Source organism: Peromyscus californicus, unplaced genomic scaffold, assembly GCF_007827085.1.
Source record: "Peromyscus californicus insignis strain IS unplaced genomic scaffold, ASM782708v3 Scaffold_15__1_contigs__length_86483966, whole genome shotgun sequence".
NCBI lineage: Eukaryota > Metazoa > Chordata > Mammalia > Rodentia > Cricetidae > Peromyscus > Peromyscus californicus.
In genome coordinates, this window is record NW_026294447.1 from 12,373,349 (window position 1) to 12,395,457 (window position 22,109).

Here is a 22,109-nt window from a genome sequence, read left to right on the forward strand (position 1 = left end):
TAATACTGCATGTACTCAAGCTATTAAATTTAACCATTCAAGTAGGTGTTTAGGGAAATCTAACTATGATTATTTATTTATTTAAAGCCTATTATGTTTTTAAGCTTTACTGAGGTAGTCAACATCTAAAAATCAAATACATTAAATGCATACATTTTGCTGAGTTCAGTGTGTACATCAATGATACAACCACCATTATTAAGGTCCTACACACTGTACTGTCTTAACCTTTACTGATATTCTTTTGTACAGTTTGGGGATGTCATAGTTTGCTTTCTGTAGCTGTGATAAACACCATGAATAAAGTAACTTGTGGTAGAGGGGGTTTATTTGGTTTCCATGTCCCTACCATAGTACATCACTGAGGGAAAACAGGGAAGGAACTCATAGAATTAACCTGGAGGCAGGATGTAAAGTAGAGGTCATAGAGGAGTGCTGCTTACTGGCTTGCAATGCATAGTCTTAACTCTTACATGACTCAAGACCACTAGCCAGTCAACAGAAAGGAGGTTACCAAGTCAACTATTTAAGGTCTTTCTTGAGTCCACTTTGACATGTTTATTATTGTCCTTGTTCAGTCCATGTCTAGGCACTGATGCAAGTGAAACTTTATGGGTGTAGCTTTTGACATTACTAGAAGGCATAGTTTCATAGCAAACTCCTTGATTCTGTGGTCCTCATAAATCTTTCCACTATGCTCTTCTGCAATCTTCCTTGTACCAAGCTAGTGGTGTGTATGTGTGTGTGTGGGGGTGTCATTTTGTAGGTGCATGCACTGGGACTGGGCTCTACAATTCTGTATTTTGATTAGTTGAAGTTTTTAGTAAAGGGCTCTGTTTGTTTCAAAGATAAATTTCCTTGATGAGGGATGAGGGCCATATTTTATTTATTTGTTTATGTAAGGCCAAATCTTAGAATGTACTTAGAGGTATGCTGTTTTAGTAAAGTGATGGTTGATGGTGCTTTTCCAAGATCCATGATTTCATTAGCCCTGGGGAGTTAGCTTGATTTCTAGTACCAGGCACGATTTTACTTTTGCTTAGTAGGTCTTAAGTCCAACTAGGGAGTTATTAGTTACAGACGTGGTATGCATGCCAGTACTGCATCCTTAGGGTAATTGTCATGCTTGTCACTGTTATTAAATTTTAATTACTTCTTTGAGAATATCACATGTGTATACAATATATTTTGTTCAAATTTACCTCTCTACCCCCCTCTAACTTCTCTGGGATCCAATTCCCAACCCATCTCCTTCATATCCTATTTATTTATTTTTTATTTATAACCTGCTGAGTACAACTTATGCTGCCAATATGCACGTGTGTATGGAACCATCTACTGGAGTAAGGTCAACCTATTAGGAGCCATACTCTTAAAAAGGCTGACTCTTTCTTCCCTAAAAACCAACAATTATTAGTGTCACCTCAGTTAGGGCTAGAATATCATGATTCTTTTCTACATTATTTCCAGTAGGTTGTGCAGGTATTTTTTTAATTATTATTTTTTCATTTGGTAGTAATCATACTCTTTCCTTTCCCAACCCCTCCCATATCTTTCCATCCTCCCTACCTACCCAATTTTATGCACTCTTTCTCTTCCTCACCAAAAATTAAACTAAAAGAAGAAAGAAATGAAAATTAACAATACAAAAAATACTCACCCCCAAACAACTAAAACAAATTTAAAAAAGCACCCACACATAAACACACACAAAACAAAACAAAATAAAAAAAAGGGTTTATTTGGGTTGGCCTGAGCATGGGGCCTGCCCTGGAGTGTGGTTGATATATTCGGTTATGCTCTTAGCTAAAACTGATATTCTCTTTCCCAGTGGGTGTCAATTACAGCTTCTTGGCTAGAGGTGGGGCTTTATATCAACTTTCCCTTCTTAGTGTTGGCATTTCCTCTATTTCGAACTTGGGCAGGTCTTCTCTGTGCTGTCCCAGGCACTTTAAGTTCAGATGTGCATCAATTCTAGTGTTTGGTGGACACTGTTTCTTTGGATTATTCTGACTCTTCTGACCCTTATAATCTTCTGCCTCCTTTTCCTTATAGATCCTTGAGCCTTGAGGACAAGGTTTGACAAAGATACCACATTTGGGCTGAGCACTCCAAAGTGTCTCATTCTTTGCATGTTGTTCAGTTGTGGATCTCTTTGTTAATTAGCATCTACTGCAAAAAAAAATCTCTGATGACAGTTGAGTGATGCTGATTTGTGAGTAAGTCATTAGGAGTCATTTTATTGCTCTTTTACTTTAGCAGAATAATAGCAATAGGTTTTCCATTAGGCCTCAGAACCAATCTATTTTTGGATTTTGGTGATTTTATCAGTGTCAGGTAAAGTTCTGTCTCATGGGGTGAGCTTTAAATCTAATAAAAAAGTTGTTTGGATATTCTCGTAACATTTATGCCACTATTATACCAGTTATCTTGTAGATTGGTTTCTGTTGTAGGTCAAGAGTTTCTAGTTGGGTGATACTGATGATTACTTTTCTCTTTAGGGAGTGTGCAAAGTACCCTCCAACACCATGAACACAGGCCGGTATGTGAATTATATACACCAGCTTGTGAAGTATGGACACCAGCTCTATTCTTCTATGTTCGATGTCATGAGGTTTGTCTTCATCAATAGTGCCTTACCATAAAGTTGTGGAGAGCACCCAATAACACTGACAATGACTTGTGTCACTGAAGGGATTCTATGGGATCCTTTGGCTAATAGCTCAATAAAATGTAACCCATTCCTGAAATTGGAATTTTACAAGGTGATGTAAGATGTCTGGTGGGGACATTGTCTCCCCTACTATTTTGTGACTCCATTTAAATTCTTTTCATATATGTGTGAATTTTAGGAAGCTTCTAGGGTGGAATGTTTCCATATGGATTTTTAAGAGCCCTTTAGTATTTGTTCTTCTTCCCCACACTTTTTCCTTTATACTGACCTCAATACTTGAATAATGTGACTTAAAATATACTAAGGCAGTTCATTGTAATAAAGAGACCTAAAGCAAAACAGTCCTTTTCTAATGCAAACTTCCTTCCATTAAGGCTGTTACTAAATTTTGGATTGACAGCTAGATAAAATTCTCATCTGTGAGATTCCATCTCAGCCCCTGTACCCTACTGCCTTTTTAGTTGTCTAGTGCTGTGTTTATTTTTCCTGTTGAACTGAACCATGGCTTTTCATATTCTTCACAAGTTAATCAGCCTGGGCACTATCTTGACCCTACAGCCTTTAGTTCAAACACACACACACACACACACACACACACACACACACACACACACACACACACATATACATCTGCCTTTTATTCCTTTGGAAGGCTCTACCGGTCCATTTCACAAAAGCTGTCTCAGTACTAACCTGTAAGAGCTGCCTCTGAGACTTTGCATCCCTCGATGGGTACCATAGTTTAAGTCTGTAGAACAAGGTCTCCTGGTTAATATTTCTGTACTTTATTACTAAATTCTATGGTGGGAGCAGGACTTTCACTGTTTCTTTGTAACTCTGTAAGACATTTAGTTATACTAAAGCTTAAATGATGATTTAATCTCTTTTTCAATCCATTTTTTTCAAATACCTGAAAAATAACTTGTAGCATGATTTACTATCAACAGATGTTAATGCTACTTTGCTAATAATTACTTTCAATTAGATATTCATAGCTGAAAATAATTCATTATAATAGTTAAATATGTCTTCTGAGGGGTATATTCAGATTATCCTATAGCCTTCCAGGGAAAGAGAACAGGAACTCATCACTTGCATATATATGATTTAAATACTTAAGGAAGTGGTCCAAGGCCCTTAGGTAAAGGTGTTAGAAATATTTCGATAGCTGATGCTAAGCCGAAGTTAACTTTCTTTTGCCTGACATTTTGTCTTATCTGTGTTGCCAATAATCTGTGTATATTTGCTATCTGGTGAAAGCATGGTACTTTCTGAAAAATGAGGTACCAGTTTAGCTCAAAAATTTACATAACACTGAATAAATTTTGGAAGTTTTGTATTGAAAATGATAACTTCCAGTCCTCACATTTTATCTCATAAAAAACACATTAAACAAGATTGGCACTAAAAGAACATATTTTTATATTTGAAAATTTTTATACTTTTAAATTTATTTAGGGAAATTCTATTTTTTAATTTATTTAGGTGTGTGTGCATGTGTGTATGTGTGTGTGCACATTTATGTGTGTATGTCTATGCCATGTATATGTGGGTTCTCACAGAAGGCAATAGAAAATGTCATATGCCCTATAGCTAAAATGACAGGCAATTGTAACTCAATATTGGTGCTGTGAATCGAATTCAGATCCCCTAAAAGAGCAGCAAATGATTTTAACCATTGGACAATCTCTCCCCCTACTTTGGGTAAATTTTAAATAAAATCAGTAACACTGGGCCATAAAGTAAATATTTGTACATGTTATGTAATCAAATATGATATTTTGAATATTATCTCAAAATGGAAAAAAATTTCCTCAAAATCAAAAAGCAATGACCTATGTTGCTTACTAAAACTCATGCTCTCTATATGCTTAGGTATCACACCTGACACTACATACACATGTATGATTAGAAATCTAATAAAAAATGCATTTTATACTTACAGTTTTATACTTATAGTATATGCTTTTGTTGAAGTCAAGAATTTCCAAAATAGCTTACGTAACAGAAAAATTTCATGTTAATAAGTTACCACACCCACAGTTATTTCTAGGGAATTTCAGATTCATCACTATATTATTGGTGGTGTTTTGTTTCACCATTTTTAGGAAGAAACTGATTTAAATGCATAAACAAAACATGAACAGATTATATGTATGCTTAATGCTCATTTTGATAGAGCTATTGGCTAATGAGAGATATATGGTGTAATCTGAGCAGAATAAGATGTCTTCAAACCCATGGTTTCACAGCATTCTTAGGCTTTGGTGATTATATGAAGATACTCCTTGGAAAAGAGCACCATGGTTGGAATGTGATTTTTTTCTTACATTTATTTATTTTGGTTTGGTGGTGTGATGTATACATATGTGAGTGCATATATGGAGGTGAGAGAATGACTTGAGAGAGTTGGTCTTTTTCTACCATATGGGTACCAGGGATAGCACTCAGGTCCTTAGGCTTGTGGCCAACTGCCTTTACATGTGGACCCATCTCCTTGGCCCTGGTTTGGTCTTTCAGTGAATGACTGGAACCTGTATTAATCACTAACACACAGTTTCCTGGCATTTGGGACAACATGGTATTTTTTTCTTTTCCCCTTTTATATTTTTTCCATTTAAAGGAGGAAATGCTGCTTAGGGTGTTACTAACTTTCCATATCATTTCCTTAAAAAAAACCTTTACAGGTATGCTTTATTTTTTCCAACTTTACTGTGATGTGACCTGGAAAGATGTAACTATGCATATTCAATATGAAAATTGTAATATGACAATATATTTTTATGCCCTAGAACCCTGATTGGTACCTTTATTTTCCTCACCAAAATGAGTGCCAGTGTTCTTAGCTTTCTTTTTTCACTTTTTTATTTTCTTTTTTTCTGAGTACTGTTCTTATTCCCAGCCATGATGGAAGAGAAAAGAATATTTTTCATTTTTATCTGTAAGCTTTGCACATCGGAATTAGACACAAAAACTTAAGTGGCAGAGTTGACAGGTGAAAATGCTTGGGAACATTTATAAATATGGTTTTGATCAGCAAATTACCACATTGTATGGTTCTCAGTTGAGAAATACTATAGTGAATAAAATACGCTTGTGTCCTCTTCAGAATTATCAGACTTTAAATAGAATTTTTAACATTTCCCAATGTTTAGAAATATTGTCACCATTTCTAAAGTTCAGAAAACAGCCATGATAATAGAGAAAGTTAAAACACCAATTCTAGAAAGACAACAATATCAGTAAACAAGGTCCCCTGAAGATCAATATGTGCTGTAGGTATGTATCTATTGAAGCAGAACTGCTGAGAAATGCTTCCAGTGTTTCGTGATTTGTGCTCAGCATACACTTAAGAAAACATTATATAATGATTAGACACTGCTCAAGTTATGACTGTTTATTAATGGAGCAAAGTTATTTTCCTGCAGTGACTCTTAGTGAAGTCAAGCCTAAGAGCCGTGTCCACTGTGGGCTAACGCTGACGGAGAATCATTTAAATTCACTCAGCAGCTTCACTGTGGTGACTGACGAGAGGACGGTGCTTCTCACGATTCATCTGTAGTCCGACAACGTTCTTCCCTCATTTGGTTTCCCAACCATGAATGGTTGCTTTCGACATGGGTTGGCACTCGTGGTGTGTGCTGGCGAGTAAAACTCCACGGCAAAGATAGAACAATGTGACTGACAGCCGATGTCCATGGCAGTGGCTCTCTAGAAGAGAGTGTGGGTGCTTCACTGACTCCTGTTCAAATCTCTCCTTCCTTTTCTGTTTTCTCACTCACACCTTCCTTTGTCCCTGTCCATCTCACGTTTCTTTCCTTCTTTTCCTTTCCCTTCAACCCACTAACTTAGTCTTCATCTCACAGTCCGTTTATTTTTGTAAACAGTATGCAGAAGTGTTTTACATTTAAAGGAACCACATTTTTAATGCCAAACAAGCAAATCCCATTCAGAGGGCACATTAAATATTGCATTTCATTTTTCACCCCATTATAGTTATTTTCTTGTACATCGAATCTTATGGCCACTTAAACACATTTTTCAGTAGATGAGACCTTTTGCTTGCTTTACACACCCCTTTCACAGTGTCTTAGCTCTCGACTCAGTTACTAAATATTCGAAGACCTCTACTGGCTTGCCCATATTTCAAATTTTGTACACGGTTCACTCTGCAGAATACAAATCTATGCCCACTCTACACAAGAAAATTGAGAGTTAAGATGTCTGCATCAGAAATAGCTTTAAAAATTCATTCATTTGGAGTGGAGACAGGCCAGCAGTTAAGGGCATGTGGTTTGTTTCTGTAAGACCTGAGTTTGGTTCTCAGATTATACATGTAAATCCAGTTCCAGGGGATTTGACCTTTTATTCTGGCCTTCTTGGAACACCCACACACACTTGCACAGATCCTCACATACACATAAATAAAAATAAATTTAATCTAAACATACGCACACATATTAATTCCTTCAGTTACATGTTCACATGGAATGTTCTGTTACGTTTTTCATAAAAGGTATACTTTTTGCTATTAAGATGTCTACCACAGTATCTTTATGTTCTCCATCAGCCTGATTCCTTTGCACCTTTCTTCAGCAACTGCTATTCGCTATTGAGATATTTTCTCTTCTGTATCATCATCACTATAAGGTTTTATAATAATGTTTAATGTTCAGAGTTTTTCTGTGAAAATTATGAGTGTTTACATTGAGATGGAATGCATCATAATATTTTTCTATTAAAACAAATAATGATAATATATGTGCATCTAAAGACAACTAATTTTATAAAGACATACAAATTAACCTATAAAGGATGTGTAGATGATAATACTCATGCTCCTCTATAAATCTTTGAATAACCTCTATTACCCTGGAGACCTGGGTGTTCCTCTAGAATGCCCTGTCCAAAGTTTCCCCAAGCTAGCTGAGAAAAGAGGGGATTGTTTATCAGGCCACCTTCATAACCCTGTTACAGCTGATTTCTAAATGGCCCATGCTCATTCTTTGCATCTTATTTAATATCATAAATCATTCTCCTAGTGATGATCACAATAGTATTTGTCCTAAAGGTTTGTTTAGGAATGAAATTATACAACTCACACAAAGTTCTACCATAATGCACAGTTCATCATACTATTCTGAAAACAGTAACTGAGTCAATTCATTAGGTTTAAATGTGTGACAAACCATCTGTGTATTTGTTAAACAACTTTGAAACATATCAATTTTTAACTGGAATGTGGTTAGCATGAGTTTATTATTTGCTTATATTCAATTCTACTTCATCAATGAAGAATGTTTCTGAGCTTCTTAGACACACAGTCTCAGATGAAAGCTACTTGGATTTGCAGGGACCTAGGTTAGGTAACCTTGGCTTCATTGTTGGGGTTGGATTATTTTGGCTTGGTTGCCAAGGTTGGGTGAACATGGGCCTCTTGACTAAGTTATGTAAGTATGAAAAGCTAATTCAGGTTCTTGCCATCTGTAAACTAGTCAGTTAACATATCCATGACTTTTTGAATATTATTTGGCAGAGTAATGTTCTCTTAATACCAGTAATTGTATTTATTTGTTTATATTTTTCATTTACTTGCTTATTTTGGTGTTCAGAGATCCATTTTCTGTAGTGCTGAGTGGCCTTGAATGTGCTCTGCAGCTGAAGATAACATTAAACTCCTCGTTTTCCTGCTTCTACCTTCAAAGTTCTAGGATTACAGCTGCTCACTATTACACACAGAATAAAATAAGGTATTAAAATGATTGTCATTTGATATCTTTTTAAGACAAATTATGGTATATCAATTTTGATATTAGAGAACTTACCTACCTGAATTTCTAATCTCACTATTTTCATTTTTGAATATACCAGGTGAATATACCAGGAACATGAAGGTTTTTATATTTCAAATTATTTCATGTTGCATAGTAAAATTTTGTTGATGAATAAATAAAATTATATAACTTTGCATGCTAATTGTACTCTTCACTTCAAAGAGATTTGGGCAGTGTGCAGGATTTTTGAGTATATACTACATATCATAAATTCTACATTCATAATCATAAATAGCTCACTAAGTTTCCACTAGAAATGAAAATTTGTGGTCTATTAAATAGCAAATGATCACTTGCAAAATTATCACTTTTTATGACATTGAGTGGCACCATTGCATCTGGTTTCAAAAGAATCAGGTGTCTGCATTAGAGTAGTAATGTGAACTGGAAGCTTTCCTTAGAAAGAGGCATGACTATGGGTCATGAGGAAGCATGGCTTCAGGTAAGGAGGCAATGCCAAGGAAAAGACCAAAATAATCATGAACATTCACCTGCAGAAAAGGAACAAAAGATGTGGCAATCGATATGGAGCGAGCTAGAAAGCATAAAAATAACAGGGCATGAAGATGGAAAGCTAGCAAGAAGCAGAACAACAGCAATGAAAGAAAGAAAGAAAGAAAGAAAGGAAGAAAGAAAGAAAGAAAGAGGGAAAGAAGAAAGAGAGAAAGAAGAAAGAGAGAAAAGGTGGAAGAGAAATAATAGAAGCTTCAAGAATCAGAAAGAATTATAGCAACACTCATGAGTGAATCTCAGGGTGAGCTTAGGTATACATGACCAGTTTCAGACAGAAATAATCTGCAAACTAACCACTTAAAGAAATCACCTCTGGTCTTCAAGTCAGGTAGGTCAATCACCTGCAAGGACAAAAAAAAAAAATGAAATTTTTAAGAAGATTGGGGAGGGATGGAAGTGTAGAGAAGGTAGTTATGAGAAGTTAGGGGAGGAGTTGAATATTTTCAAAATATATTTTCTTTATGAAATTTTTAAAGAATTAATAAAATATTTTAAAAAGAAATGGAAAGTATTATGAAACAAAAAGCAGAGTGTTATCTTGGAGTCAGCTGAGAAATGTTTTTTCATTTCAACTTGAAGTTTAGAGTCTATTAATATTTTAATAAATTTTTTGTTCATTGAAAATACGTCATTCATTAGCATTATCTACTATTTTTCAAGGCTGAAAGACAATCCTTCTATGTTAATCTATTTATTTGTTCAAACACAGTACTAATAAACAAGCAATTATTCCATTATTCTAAACAAATATGCTAATCACTTCCTAAGGTCACCTTTTCCAATATTAATAGGAGTGATTACAAGATTAAAGCATAAAAAAGGAGGCAAGAATATGCAAATGAAATTTACATTAATTACTTTGCAATGACAAGGATTAATGGGCTTATTTTAAATCAGAATCCATTCCTGCACTAGTAATCCACTGTCAAGACTAACAGTACTTCTAAAGTGACATTTAAAATCATGACAGGTATTGTATATGCATGTACTAGAAGGGTGACCTGTGATAAACTTGACTCAACCTCATTTTGAAGAAGTTAACCCTTCAGCTAAAACATCTTGCATGAGAGATGGCTTGTGTGTACATGAGTAATTGGGCAATTGAAGTAAAGTTGATTGAATATAAAATTTTGAAAAATTTCCCTTTCTAGTAATCTTAAACTTTTTTGCTTAAGTTAAAATTACTGTAGAGAGTTTATGTTATTAACTCAAAATTTTAGCATATTCATGCTTAAATAAAACAATATATTATTATATATGGATTGGACTATTTTTATGGTCCGGTTATTAATTGGACGCTTCAAGACCACAAAACATAAGACTAAGAACCCCCCCCCACACACTCACACACACCCTTCCACACACACAGAGACTAACATACAGACCCATACAATAAGCTTCTGGATTCATTGGAGAGAGATCTAGATCAACTCTACTCAAGATGTGTAAGTATTATCATGATCTGGTGTAGATGAGTCAAAGGAAGAAGATAGAGAATTAGGAAAGTCATTTTGAAATATGTGTTCTTTAAGTAAGATGTTTATGGAATAGACCAAATTGTTCTTACAGGCATTGATAAAACAGAAATTTAAGGCAGAAAAAAAAAGGATTGTACCCACTGAGCAAGTGTGTTGACCAAACACAAACCAATTTCTTGGGATGAATTTTCAAGATGCTTGGCATCCTTTTAGGTTTATGTCTTGACTGAACTAGAAAGCCAAAGAATACAAGGTCCTTAATAGCAACAGACTTTAATTAATCCTTAAGCAAGGGATATTTTTACCATCTCCTTAAGAGTTACACCTTTCTGTAACCATTAGCACAAACACCACTGTGTTTAACCAAGACCCATGGACACTATTTACAGAAATCAGGACAACAACAATAGACATGCTAGGGTAGACAAGGAAAGAAAGTCCAGGAAGCCTCAACTCTACACAAAGAATTAAAGGCTACTAAAGAATGCAAAGTGAGATAATAGTCTTCCCCAGGGATACAAACTGGTTATCCAACACCAAAGGATCATCCCTGAAAAATATATTCAAATAACACTATACAGACTAAGCAGGTTGTATTTAGGAATAAATATATAAACACATACACACATATAATAATAATACATACACACACACACACACACACACACACACACACACACACACACATATATATATGCATGTAATTAAAAAAGATGTCATGAATTTGAAAGAGGATAAGCAAGGGTATATGGGAGGATTTGAAGTGAGGAAGGGAAATAGGTAAATTGTGTAATTATATTATAATAAAAAACAGCTAATTATAAAAAGAAATCAACATTTAACATTGCATTAAGAAGGAATAAAATCATGCTCAACATATTTTATCTGATGGTAAACAAATAACATACACCACACAAGTTACTTGATACATGAGATATTTTAACTGAGATGTAGCAAATGTCTCCTGAATTAGTTTTGTTCAATATTTAGCTTCCAAAAATTTCATCCTGTATGCTTGACACTGGATAGTGCTGAAACATTGATACAAACTCAGATAAAACATGTTCTTTCATATGCTACCCAGTAAAGAGTCACACAGAGAGAGGAGGGAGAGAGGAAGGAGAAGAGACAGGGAGAGAGGGGGCAAGGGTGAAGGTGAGGTCAAGGGTGAGGTCAAGGGCTAGGGAAAATCTCTTTGAGTTGAGGATTCAACCACAGTGAGTAGAGTAGTCCTGGAGTATTTGGAAAGACAGGTGAAAAGAAACAAATACATACAAATCACTGGTACAAAGTACATAAAAAACAAGGGCTCAAACACATGAATACTGCGTGTCTTCAATGTAACACATTTTAATTCCCTAGCCACCTTAGAGCTGTTTTAGACATGAATCTTCTATGGAGTCATCCAATTGGTTGTCCAACTGCCAATCAGAGTTTGTCTTAAAAAGCACAGAGCCAAAAGATACATACATACATGCATCCATCCATCCATATACAGAAAACACTTAGAACTAAGAAGGTAAAACACTGATGTAGGATGTTTGAGATCTATACATAGAACTACTCCTTGGAATCAGGCTAGTGGAAGCTCCATTTGATATGTTCACTACTAAGAAGTAAAGAAAGATTGGCAATTGCCTCAGACTTTGATAGCACCCTAGTCTCATTTCCAGATTCAATGGAACGTAACTGTGTTTGGGCCCTACATCCTCTGCCCTTTCAATAAACCTTCTGTATTTGAAGAAGCTTGAGTGGGTTTCTGCTCCTTGCAGTCATACAGTCTTGACTAAGATATTATAATCAAATTGTGGGTCTAGTTTGATTAGTACCCAGAGCACCCAAAATGACTCAGCTGGAACTGTTTGTGAGGGTAAATGGGACTTACATTACTGAACTGTATGATTCTCTCAGTTTTCCTAGTCTGTGACAACAGAGATTCTGAGCAGGGTAACAGCAACATGCTCAAAGCTTTGTCTCTAAAACATAGTTTAGCTTAAATCTGAGTAATGGATTGAGAGAAGTCCAAAGACAAATTAAGACACTAAGGAAGTGATGGTATTGTGAATAAAGCAGTGACAGTAAGAGGGAAAACATTTCTAAAGCAGAATTCTTTGAGGAGGAAACTGTTTCGACAGCAAAGATAAAAGAGGGACACATGAGTTCTGTAGGAAATCGCTGCAATAAGGACTGTTAGAAGAATGAGCCACTTTTCTTTACAAATGTAGGAATTAGTTCATATAGGTAACATTTGAATCACAGGCTAAGACCACTGCTGGGTGTGCATAGTAACTTTTCAATCAAACCAGAGATTTTGAGAAATGCCCACATATTAGACAGGATGAGAAGCAAATGGTAGATTAGCTAGAATAACATCTCCAAATTTAGGGAAGTTAATGACATGAGCTCTATGTAACTCTATTTTTTGCTGTTATTGTTTATCACAGTCTGCCCTTTTAAATTGAAATTGCTTCAGATTTTCATATGTGAGTACTGTGTTTATATTATTGCCACTCTGTTTTTGCTCTGTAATTCCTCTGTCCCATTCACTCCTTCTAAAATCTATGACCTCTTCTTTAATTATTGTTATGTGCATGTGTGTGTGTCCTACTGAATCAATTTACTACTGCTCATATGTGGTGTATGTGTGTAGGGCTGACCACATGGGATTGGATAACTGACAGGGACCTTGCTCCTAGAGAAGACTACTATTTCTTTCTTTCTCTCTCTCTCTGGACTGCTCTTGCTCTCTCTCAGCACCTCTGAAAATGAGACTATTTGTTATTAAAGTCTGAGGCAACTGCAAAGTTTTCTTTCCTTCTCATCAGTGAACATATCTAGGTTTAGGGATTTTAAAATCATGCTCATCTTAGGGATTTTAAAATCACACTCATCCATGTTGGCATGTCAAATGGTGTGTGTTTATATGACCATATCTGTTTTGTTTCTTTTAGATTAATTTCTGTCATATATAGAAAACAATACCTTACAGTAGACATTCTGGTCCTCTTGATCTTAAAATCTGTTCATTTCCTTTTCTACAATGTTGGGTTCCACAGACTATGTTGAGTGGTTACAGTGTAGCCATATGAACTGTGGTAGGGTATAGGTTATTTTTTTTTTTTGCTGCATTTTGAACAGTTTTGTCTTTTGTAATGGTCTCTATATGTTATAAAAATAAAGCTACACTTTAGTATTTAGAATGCTGAGAATTCATAAATTATAATGGTTTGGGGATGTGCCAATAGGAGAGTTTCCTCTAGGCTCCATGACCTTACTAGCCCAGGGTAGTTAGCTAAGTTTACAATACCTGTCATGAATTCTCTCCAGTTGAGGTGGTAACTCCAATTAGATAACTGTTGGTTGTCTCCAAGACACAAGGGCCACTGTTGCTCCACTGGGAGTGTCTTGCCTAGCTGGTTATTCTGGTTTGTAGGCTTTACAGCTTGACAGGACTATCGATTGCTTTGGTCTCTTGGCAGTTTTTATGTCCCCTTTTTAATCTATGAGAGCTAGTTCTCAGGGAGGAGGCTTCTGGGTAAGTTCCAGCCCAATGTCTAAAAGTCCTCTGTCTGAAGTATGTGATTTCATAAAGAGTTTGGCTGTATCTTCAAGTTCTGGGATGCAACCAAGGCAGTGGCAATGGCCTATGTTATTCTTGGAATCTCTTGAACTCACCTGATTTATAAACTTATAGGAGTTTCCCATGCTTAGCACTAAGGCTTTTGCTTTTTTTAGACAACATTTGGCTCTTATTTAAAGTATTATCCCTTCACTGATTATATATATATATATATATATATATATATATGTAAATATATAAAAATATATGTTTAAAATGTACATATATACAATTTATTTATGTACATATACAATTTATATATGTGTATATATTACAAATGCATACAAACACATATATACATATTTTAAAGTAAATATAAACTGTCTTTCACTTTTTCAAATGTCCTTAGTGTTATTTATCCCTCCTTTCATTCTCATCCTTAGTCTTCACCCACTGCCATCTTCCTAGTTAAATCTGCACCCCATCATTCTACTTTCTCCCTTTACAGAACATGTGTCCTACTGCAACCCTCTCTAGAGCTCCTTTTCCCTTCTCATTGTCCCATTTTAGTGACTCCAGGTCACATATTCACATCTAAAGGACAACGGTAGAACCTGAGTCTTGATTACCTATCTTACTCAGTATAGTATGCCCATCTTTTACCTACAAATTTCATTCCTTTTGCTTTACAGCTGAATACAATGTCATTGAGCCATTTATTCATTGATGGAGATTTAGGCTCTTCACATTTCCTATCTATTGTGAATAGGGACCACAAAGATGAATGAATAGGTGTCTATGGAGCAGGATGTCAAGTCATTTGTGCATATGACAAGGATCATATGATAGATCTATTATTAGATTTTGAGAATTCCCATGTTGTTGTTCATAATTGCTCCAATGGTTTGCAATTCTACCAAGAATAAATGAGGGTGGTGTATGTAAATACAGTACTTGGTTGAAAAAAACTTCAAGGAATCATATTATATTTTACCTAAAATTACATATAATGAATATAAGTATATGTGTTTTAAATGAAGTTATGCCACATGGGCTGATGATGTCTTTTCACAACAGCTATAGATCATGTCTTAGTTACTTTTTTATTGCCATGAAGAACACCCTGACCAAGGCAACTCGTAAATGAAAGCATTTAATATGGTGCATGCTGGGAATTTCAGAGAATGAGTCACGATAATCATGGCAGGGAACATGGCAGCATCAGGCATGGCACTAGAGCAGTAGCTGAGAACTTACATCTTATCTGCAAGTTCAAGACTCAGAGAGAGAGACTGGGCCTGGTGTGGACCTTTGAAACCTCAAAGCCCACTCCCAGTAACACACCTCCTTCAAACAAGCCACACCTCTTCATTCTTCCACAAACAGTACCATAAACTAGGGACCAAGCATTCAGATATATGAACTTATGAGGGCCATTTACATTTAAACCACCACAGACCATCTGCTAACAACAGTAAAAAATGAAAACACCCTTTCAGGTTGTTGGTCAGGGGAGTTCAAAAGACTCCTCCAAAATATAGGCTATTGTTGTTGACCTTGGTTGCCTCCCTGATTTTGAAGGTAGGTTTCTATTGCTGAAGATACCATGCATTTTAGCACAGAGCTTGGAGGATTTGAACTGAATCGGACCTGAAAATGTCCTCCAGGAGAATTAGGTTTCATAGTCCTGGAAGGTGCTATATAAGTGGCCAGTGGAGGGAAAAGTAAATACTCTTAACCATTTGTGACACTTAAGAACTACAATGGCCACCATACCAAGATATCTTTTAGATGCTATAATGATAGGTATGTCTTGGGAGTACCTAACAGCTTTCTAATTGGATTTAACACCTATATAATAAGAAAGATTCATGGAAATGTAGTAACCTATCTTGGGCTAGTGAAATCATGAAACTTAGAGGAGAACATACTACTGCTACTTTACTAAACCAGGAAAATTCCTAACTGCATTCTCAATAGTTGTTTTTGTACTGAAATTAGGGTAGCTTTCACCCATTATCAAAGAGGCTTCTTTTTGCAGCAGACAGATAACATTACATAAAATCAAAACTGGTTGAGTGTGGGTTTCCAAGACACAATGGACAAATTTAGAAATCAAGTTCAATGCAAAAGGCTCAGGGGACATTGCAGATCATAGGGGTAAAAGACTGGAAGAGCTAGAGGAACAGAAAATCTGCTGGGAGATGATGTCTCCTAGAAATGATAGGGAAGCTACTTCCATGATACTTCAAAATATGGTTGCCTAAATAATTCCTGAAAAATGACAATATGAATAGACATGCTAGGGTAGAAGGTGTAAACTTCATGGGGCCCCACTCCTAGACAAAGAACTACCAGCAACTAATGATTCCTAAGAGTGGGAGAATTAGTCTTCTCCAGGGAGGTGCCTCTTAATTGGATATCTAAAACTAAATAGCTCTAAAATCATATACTTACAAGCAACACTAAATGTATTTAGAAGGTTGTATTTATATATTTATGTATCTATATAGGTATGAAATCATGAATAATTTAAGAAAAAGAAGTCATGAATTTGAAAAGGAGTAAGGAGTTATTAGAGGGAGAAGAGAGAAATGATGTGATTATATTTTAATTTTTAAAAATTCCAAAACAGAACAAAAATCTCAGCTAGAATTATTTAAAAGGACAATATGAACGATGTTCACCATTGTAAAAGCAAAAGTATGCATGAAATTACAGAAAAGATAGAAGGCTGAGATTTTAAATTGTAAGAAAGAAGTACATACTTTAGAATTCAAATGCATAAGTACTTTTTCTTTACTCTTATGTCTAGTGGGGCAACCGTGATACAGAAAGACAAATGTCACATGGTCTCTTCCCTCTGCAATTTCTAGCTCCAAATTTTCAGTTGTGACTATGCAACATGGAGAATGCAGCAATATATAAAAGAACCATAGTTTGGGAGCCTTGAGATGGCAATAGCAGCATATAAGTGACATGAAGTGGGATACAGGAAAAGGGGAAGGGAGAGGTGGGACAATACGTAAGGAGAAGGAGGGATTTGATAAAGTCTCAAGGAATCATATTACCTGAAAGCCTCCTTCCTGATATCTAGCTTCCTTGGTACCACAAATCACTATGCAAGCTTCTAAAGGAGGAAAACAATTAATAGGTAAATACACAATCTTTGGAAATTAAAGAAAACTCTAGTTGGATGCAATACAGGAATATCTATGTCAAAAGAAAAGGTGAGTGAGCCTTAAAACATAAATAGAAATTATTTGATCCCTCAAGCCAGAAACACAAGTAACTATTGATTGTATTGAATACCAAACTGATGGTATAATCACATAAATTGAATAATGTGTAGAGATGGAAAATACAGATACATTGTGGTGATATTGTGTTCCTCAATATATTGTACACCCTAATAAACTTATCCGGGGATCAAAGAGCAGAACAGCCACTAGATATAGAAGCCAGAAGATTGTGGCACACACACCTTTAATCCTAGCATTCTGAAGGCAGAGATCCAGCTGAATCTCTGTGAGTTCAAAGCCACACTGGAAACAGCCAGGCATGGTGACACATGCCTTTAATGTCAGGAAGCAGAAAGGTATATAAGGCATGAGAACTAGGAACTAGAGCTGCTTAAGCTTTTAGGGTTTAGCAGCAGTTCAGCTGAGATTCATTCCAGATGAGGACTCAGAGGCTTCCAGTTTGAGGAAACAGGATCGGCTGAGAAGTTGTCGAGGTGAGGTTAGCTGTGGCCTGTTCTGTATCTCTGATCTTTCAGCATTCACCCCAATACCTGCTTCTGGGTTTGATTTTATTAATAAGACCTTTTAAGATTCTTCCTACAATACATAAACACAATAGAATAATTTTTCAAACATAATGTGGAAAAAAGTATACTAAATAGTATAGAGATTTTTATTATATAAATTCAAGAATATGTTAATATTTAGTTAACATCACCAAAGAACTTTTTTCTTTAACATTGGTTTCAGTGTAAACAGCTTCACTGCTTGAACTTAAATTCTAGAAACAACTTCACTATCCTGGGGTGTGGTGATGCTGAATACAGAAAAGAGGTCACTACAGTTTATAGCCAAGTCTCACCCAACATCTATGAGTCTGAATGTCACTGTTCTGGGGTGTGGTAAAGCAGAATATAGACAACAGTTCATGATGCCTTACAGCCAAGTCTGACCCACCATCTGTCAGTCTGAATGTCACTGTTCTGAGGTGTGGTGGGGCAAAATAAGGACAAGAGGTCACTACACCTTACAGCAACGTTGATCTGCCATCTGTCAATCTGGATGTCATTCTTCTGGGGCACAGAGGGGCAAAGTAAGGACAAGAGTTCATGATGTCTTATAGCCAAATCTGTGCCACCATCTGTTGGTCTGGATTCAAGCTAAGAATAATTAATTCACCTTTAAATGTTTTAAGGAAATGAAAAAAAAATAAATGTTATATGATGTGAAAATTATAGAAGTTCAAATCATTATATGTAAACAAAATATAAATATTTCTTCTCCCCTTTTTAATATGCATAGGTAATAGCTCTTTAGTTTTAAAACGTAAAATATTTGCATTTTTGTGACCCATAAGATAGTGGCTATCTTTGTATATGTTGTCTATACCTGTATAGGATGCCTTTTGTTTCTCAGGTCCCTATATGAGACACTGTTCACACTCATTTTTAGATCCATTTATAATATAGTTCTTAAATAAATTATGCCTCTTTATGTATTTTTATGTCAAACAAGTCACAGAAATCTTTAAATTAAAGGAAGATATGGTGTTACTTGATTTTAGGACCTAGACATGGGACACTGTGCAGTACTTAGATTTCTAAATGGGTATCTGCATTTGCTATTGTTTCTGAGGGTAAAAAATGAAGATGGAGGATATAGACAGATCTCCTGGAAAAGTAATGCTGACAGAAGGTACTACACAGGCCAGGGAGGTGTAGTGGCATCAGTGCTCCTAATCACCTGTAAACCCTGCCAGCTGCAACGCTAGCCAGCCACACAAAAGAGAAACTTTTATTTGCAACTCAAGTCTGTTCAACATGCTGAGACTAAGTGATGACTGAATAACAACAATAATAATAATAATAAATAAGCAGGACACTGAACTTCCTCTAGCACTCAGGGAACATCACAGAAGAGAAGACAGGAAAAACGTGAGAATTACAGGGAGAAGATCTCTGAAACATTATCTCCTGGACGTGATTCAGCCATTTCAGTCACGAACTCTGTGGGAGCCTGTGGGGGTCCAGCTCCTACCTTTCCCACCTTTTCTCGGGTCCTTAGGAGGAGGAGAGAGGGATAAGAACTATTAGGTAGAAAGAGAGACCTAGCTGGTGAGAAGAAAGACAGAAACACAGGATAGCTTTGGGAGGGCCGAGATCAATACCCAATAGCTTTTTCCATTTATTCAAAAGGGCTTTCTATAACAATGCCAAGGGGTGGGGCCAAAGACCTCCCTCTTGCAAGATCAAAGCACACCACACAGCCAAGTGTAGACCCTTCCAAATACCTGGTAGCCACACCAATGGCCAAATCATCCCCTTATGCAACCCTGCTGGGTAAAGCAAGCTCAGATTCTCAGACCCTGAGTAAGTTCTCACTAGGAAACCTCTGTGGGTCTCCAGATCTCCTGCTTCTTAATATTTTAAAGGGCTCCTCAGACCCCTCAGACTGTGTCTGTCTTAGGCCATCTTCTTCTTCACTAGTCAGCCTTACCCAACTTTGAGATACACTTTCCTTCAAGTGTACTCTATCTTAGGTTGACAGGCATCTCTCACTACCAGCCTCTGGCAGGGGAAGGTATGGAGCTTAACTCTATGCAGCTCTGAATCAGGTTCCCACTAAGAGCTTGGAACTACCATAGCATTACTCCTGCTCGCTATGGCTGCCATAGCTCCCAGTAAAGGAGTAGAGGATGACCAAGATGGAATATCCTTTTTGAATGGTTCTAAGATGTCTATAAAAGCTTCAGTTGCACCAAGCCCTTTTCTAAATCAATAAATTCTTGATGCAACCGCATCAAATAAATTAGTAAACTCCTAATGCAACCACATCAAACCTAACAAATGGTTCATTACTATCAACAGGTTAACATAATTCTAGCATGAATATTGCTATACACAATTGCAGTTGTCACAAACTTACATCCAAAAGCTAAATCTCAATAGGACTATTTACACTTTACAAACTTTAGCAAACATCCAAAACTGATCTTTTAACAGAACTATTTATATTTTCTTCTAACAGGACAGAGGGTATATTAGCACAAGTTAAAATTAATCCACTCAATGGACAAGAAAATATTTTTTTAAATTAAAGAGAGTGAGGAATATTAACTCCCCCTTTTCTTTATAATTTTCTAAGCTGCATCTTGAGCCAGGTTAGAAAAAACTCAAACTTCTACTTTTCTACACAAAACCAGTTCCATTCATTCCTATATAACAGTTCCATTCCAAACAGTTCATGAGTCACCACAGTTAATAAAGCATTAGTCATCACAGTTGATAGAGTATATAGATGAAATCAAAATTGTCCCATTTCTGAGATTTGCAAAAGTTCAAAAAGTCAGATCTGATACCAGTCCCAAAGTTCAACTGACAGCCCAAGATAAAGTCCTGGTTCATCAGCTGCCCTGAAGTCTTTGTATAACAGTCCACGTCATAATAACTCTTATGCAAACAGTTCCAAACACGCGGAATCCCATTACCAAAATTTGTTGCAGCTCCCCTGAATACAACAACTCAACTCAGTTCAAACAAGCATCGCTGAAACTTTTGTTCTCAGTTACAGCAGCATTTTATGGCAGTCTTCCCCCAGGAACTTTGCCCCAGGATGAAGCTGTTAGCTCCACAATAGCTAGCTGGTGTAGTCCTTTCAAAAGAGATTTATAGTCAGCAAACAAAAACTGTACCTTAGGCTGCTGGTTTCTCCCATTGCTTTTACAGTCCCAGTCTATCTCTTGTCTTCAGCTTTCAGCCCAGAGATCCTGTGTCTGGAGGTCCCGAGGCTCTCAACCACCTCATCTCATAAGGACTCAAAGTACCCCCCAGCTGCAGCTCTCTATTTAGTACCCTGTTCCCAGAGGAAACCAAGCCACTATGAGCTGTGGCTTCCTCAGGTTCCATTATCTCCTCCACTGGCAGTCCTGCTCCACCTGTGGCCCTTTGGGTCCTGGAATCCTCTGTGCACTGTCCTGCTTTTAAATAACCAAAATCACTCCCAGGGTAGCCACATGGCTCTGTTGCTGGGAGCTAGGCTGCTCTAGGTTTCAGCCTGTTTGCCATTCAGCCTGGAGCACGGCTTTGTGTTAACTCTGCATTTCTCACTGCTCTTACATGCAGGAACACGTCTCATCTGCCTGTCTGTCCGCTGCCTCTCCTGTGGCATCTCTGCTGGGCACTAGCTGCCAGGGTCTGGTCTCTGTGGCGCACTCCAAGCCGCTGCTGCCGCCATCTGCCATTCACCTCTCTTGCGGCACAGCATCTCTATTTAGCTCCTCACTGCAGCTTCTTCTCAGCAGAAAGCTTGCAGATCTTTGCTGCTAACACTGTCTCTGCTCGCACTGCCAATGCAACTTCTCCACCCAGGGAAGCAGTCTCGTCTCTGCAGGGCTACTGTGTCTGCTGTTGTTGGAGGCTTCTGGGAAGCCACTCCGATGACTAAGTTCACAATGGCTGGTAGGTCCCGGATGCTACTTTCTCCATCCCAGGTTCTGCTTGTATGTGAGTGGCGGAGAACTACTCTTACTTTGACTCTTTTATTAAACCTTCACAGTATCCCTGGACCTAAAGCTGATATTCTCTAAACTTCACCAATTTTTTTTTACAACTTTAGAGAGAAAGAAACAGAAACATAGACATAGACAAAGACAGAAAGAGATATTTGCGGCAGCCTAACTTTTACTACCAACTTTTGCCACTCTGCTTTGTCCATATACAGTTTCACTCCTAAAGAATAGAATACCACTGCCTAAACTTTAATTCATAGCAGGACATGCCCCCCTGCTTCTGTGATGCCCCCTCCCTCTTT

General features: G+C 36.9%; 1 long non-coding RNA gene across 1 annotated transcript; it reads right to left on the bottom strand.

The window, feature by feature from the left end:
- Positions 1 to 6,056: 6,056 nt before the first annotated feature.
- Positions 6,057 to 21,762, bottom strand: LOC128110703 (uncharacterized). Its single transcript, XR_008218286.1, has 3 exons — positions 20,992 to 21,762; positions 17,130 to 17,188; positions 6,057 to 9,362 (listed from the first exon to the last, which is right to left on the bottom strand). It is a non-coding gene; the product is annotated as an uncharacterized LOC128110703 (long non-coding RNA).
- Between the last annotated feature and the right edge of the window lie 347 nt (positions 21,763 to 22,109).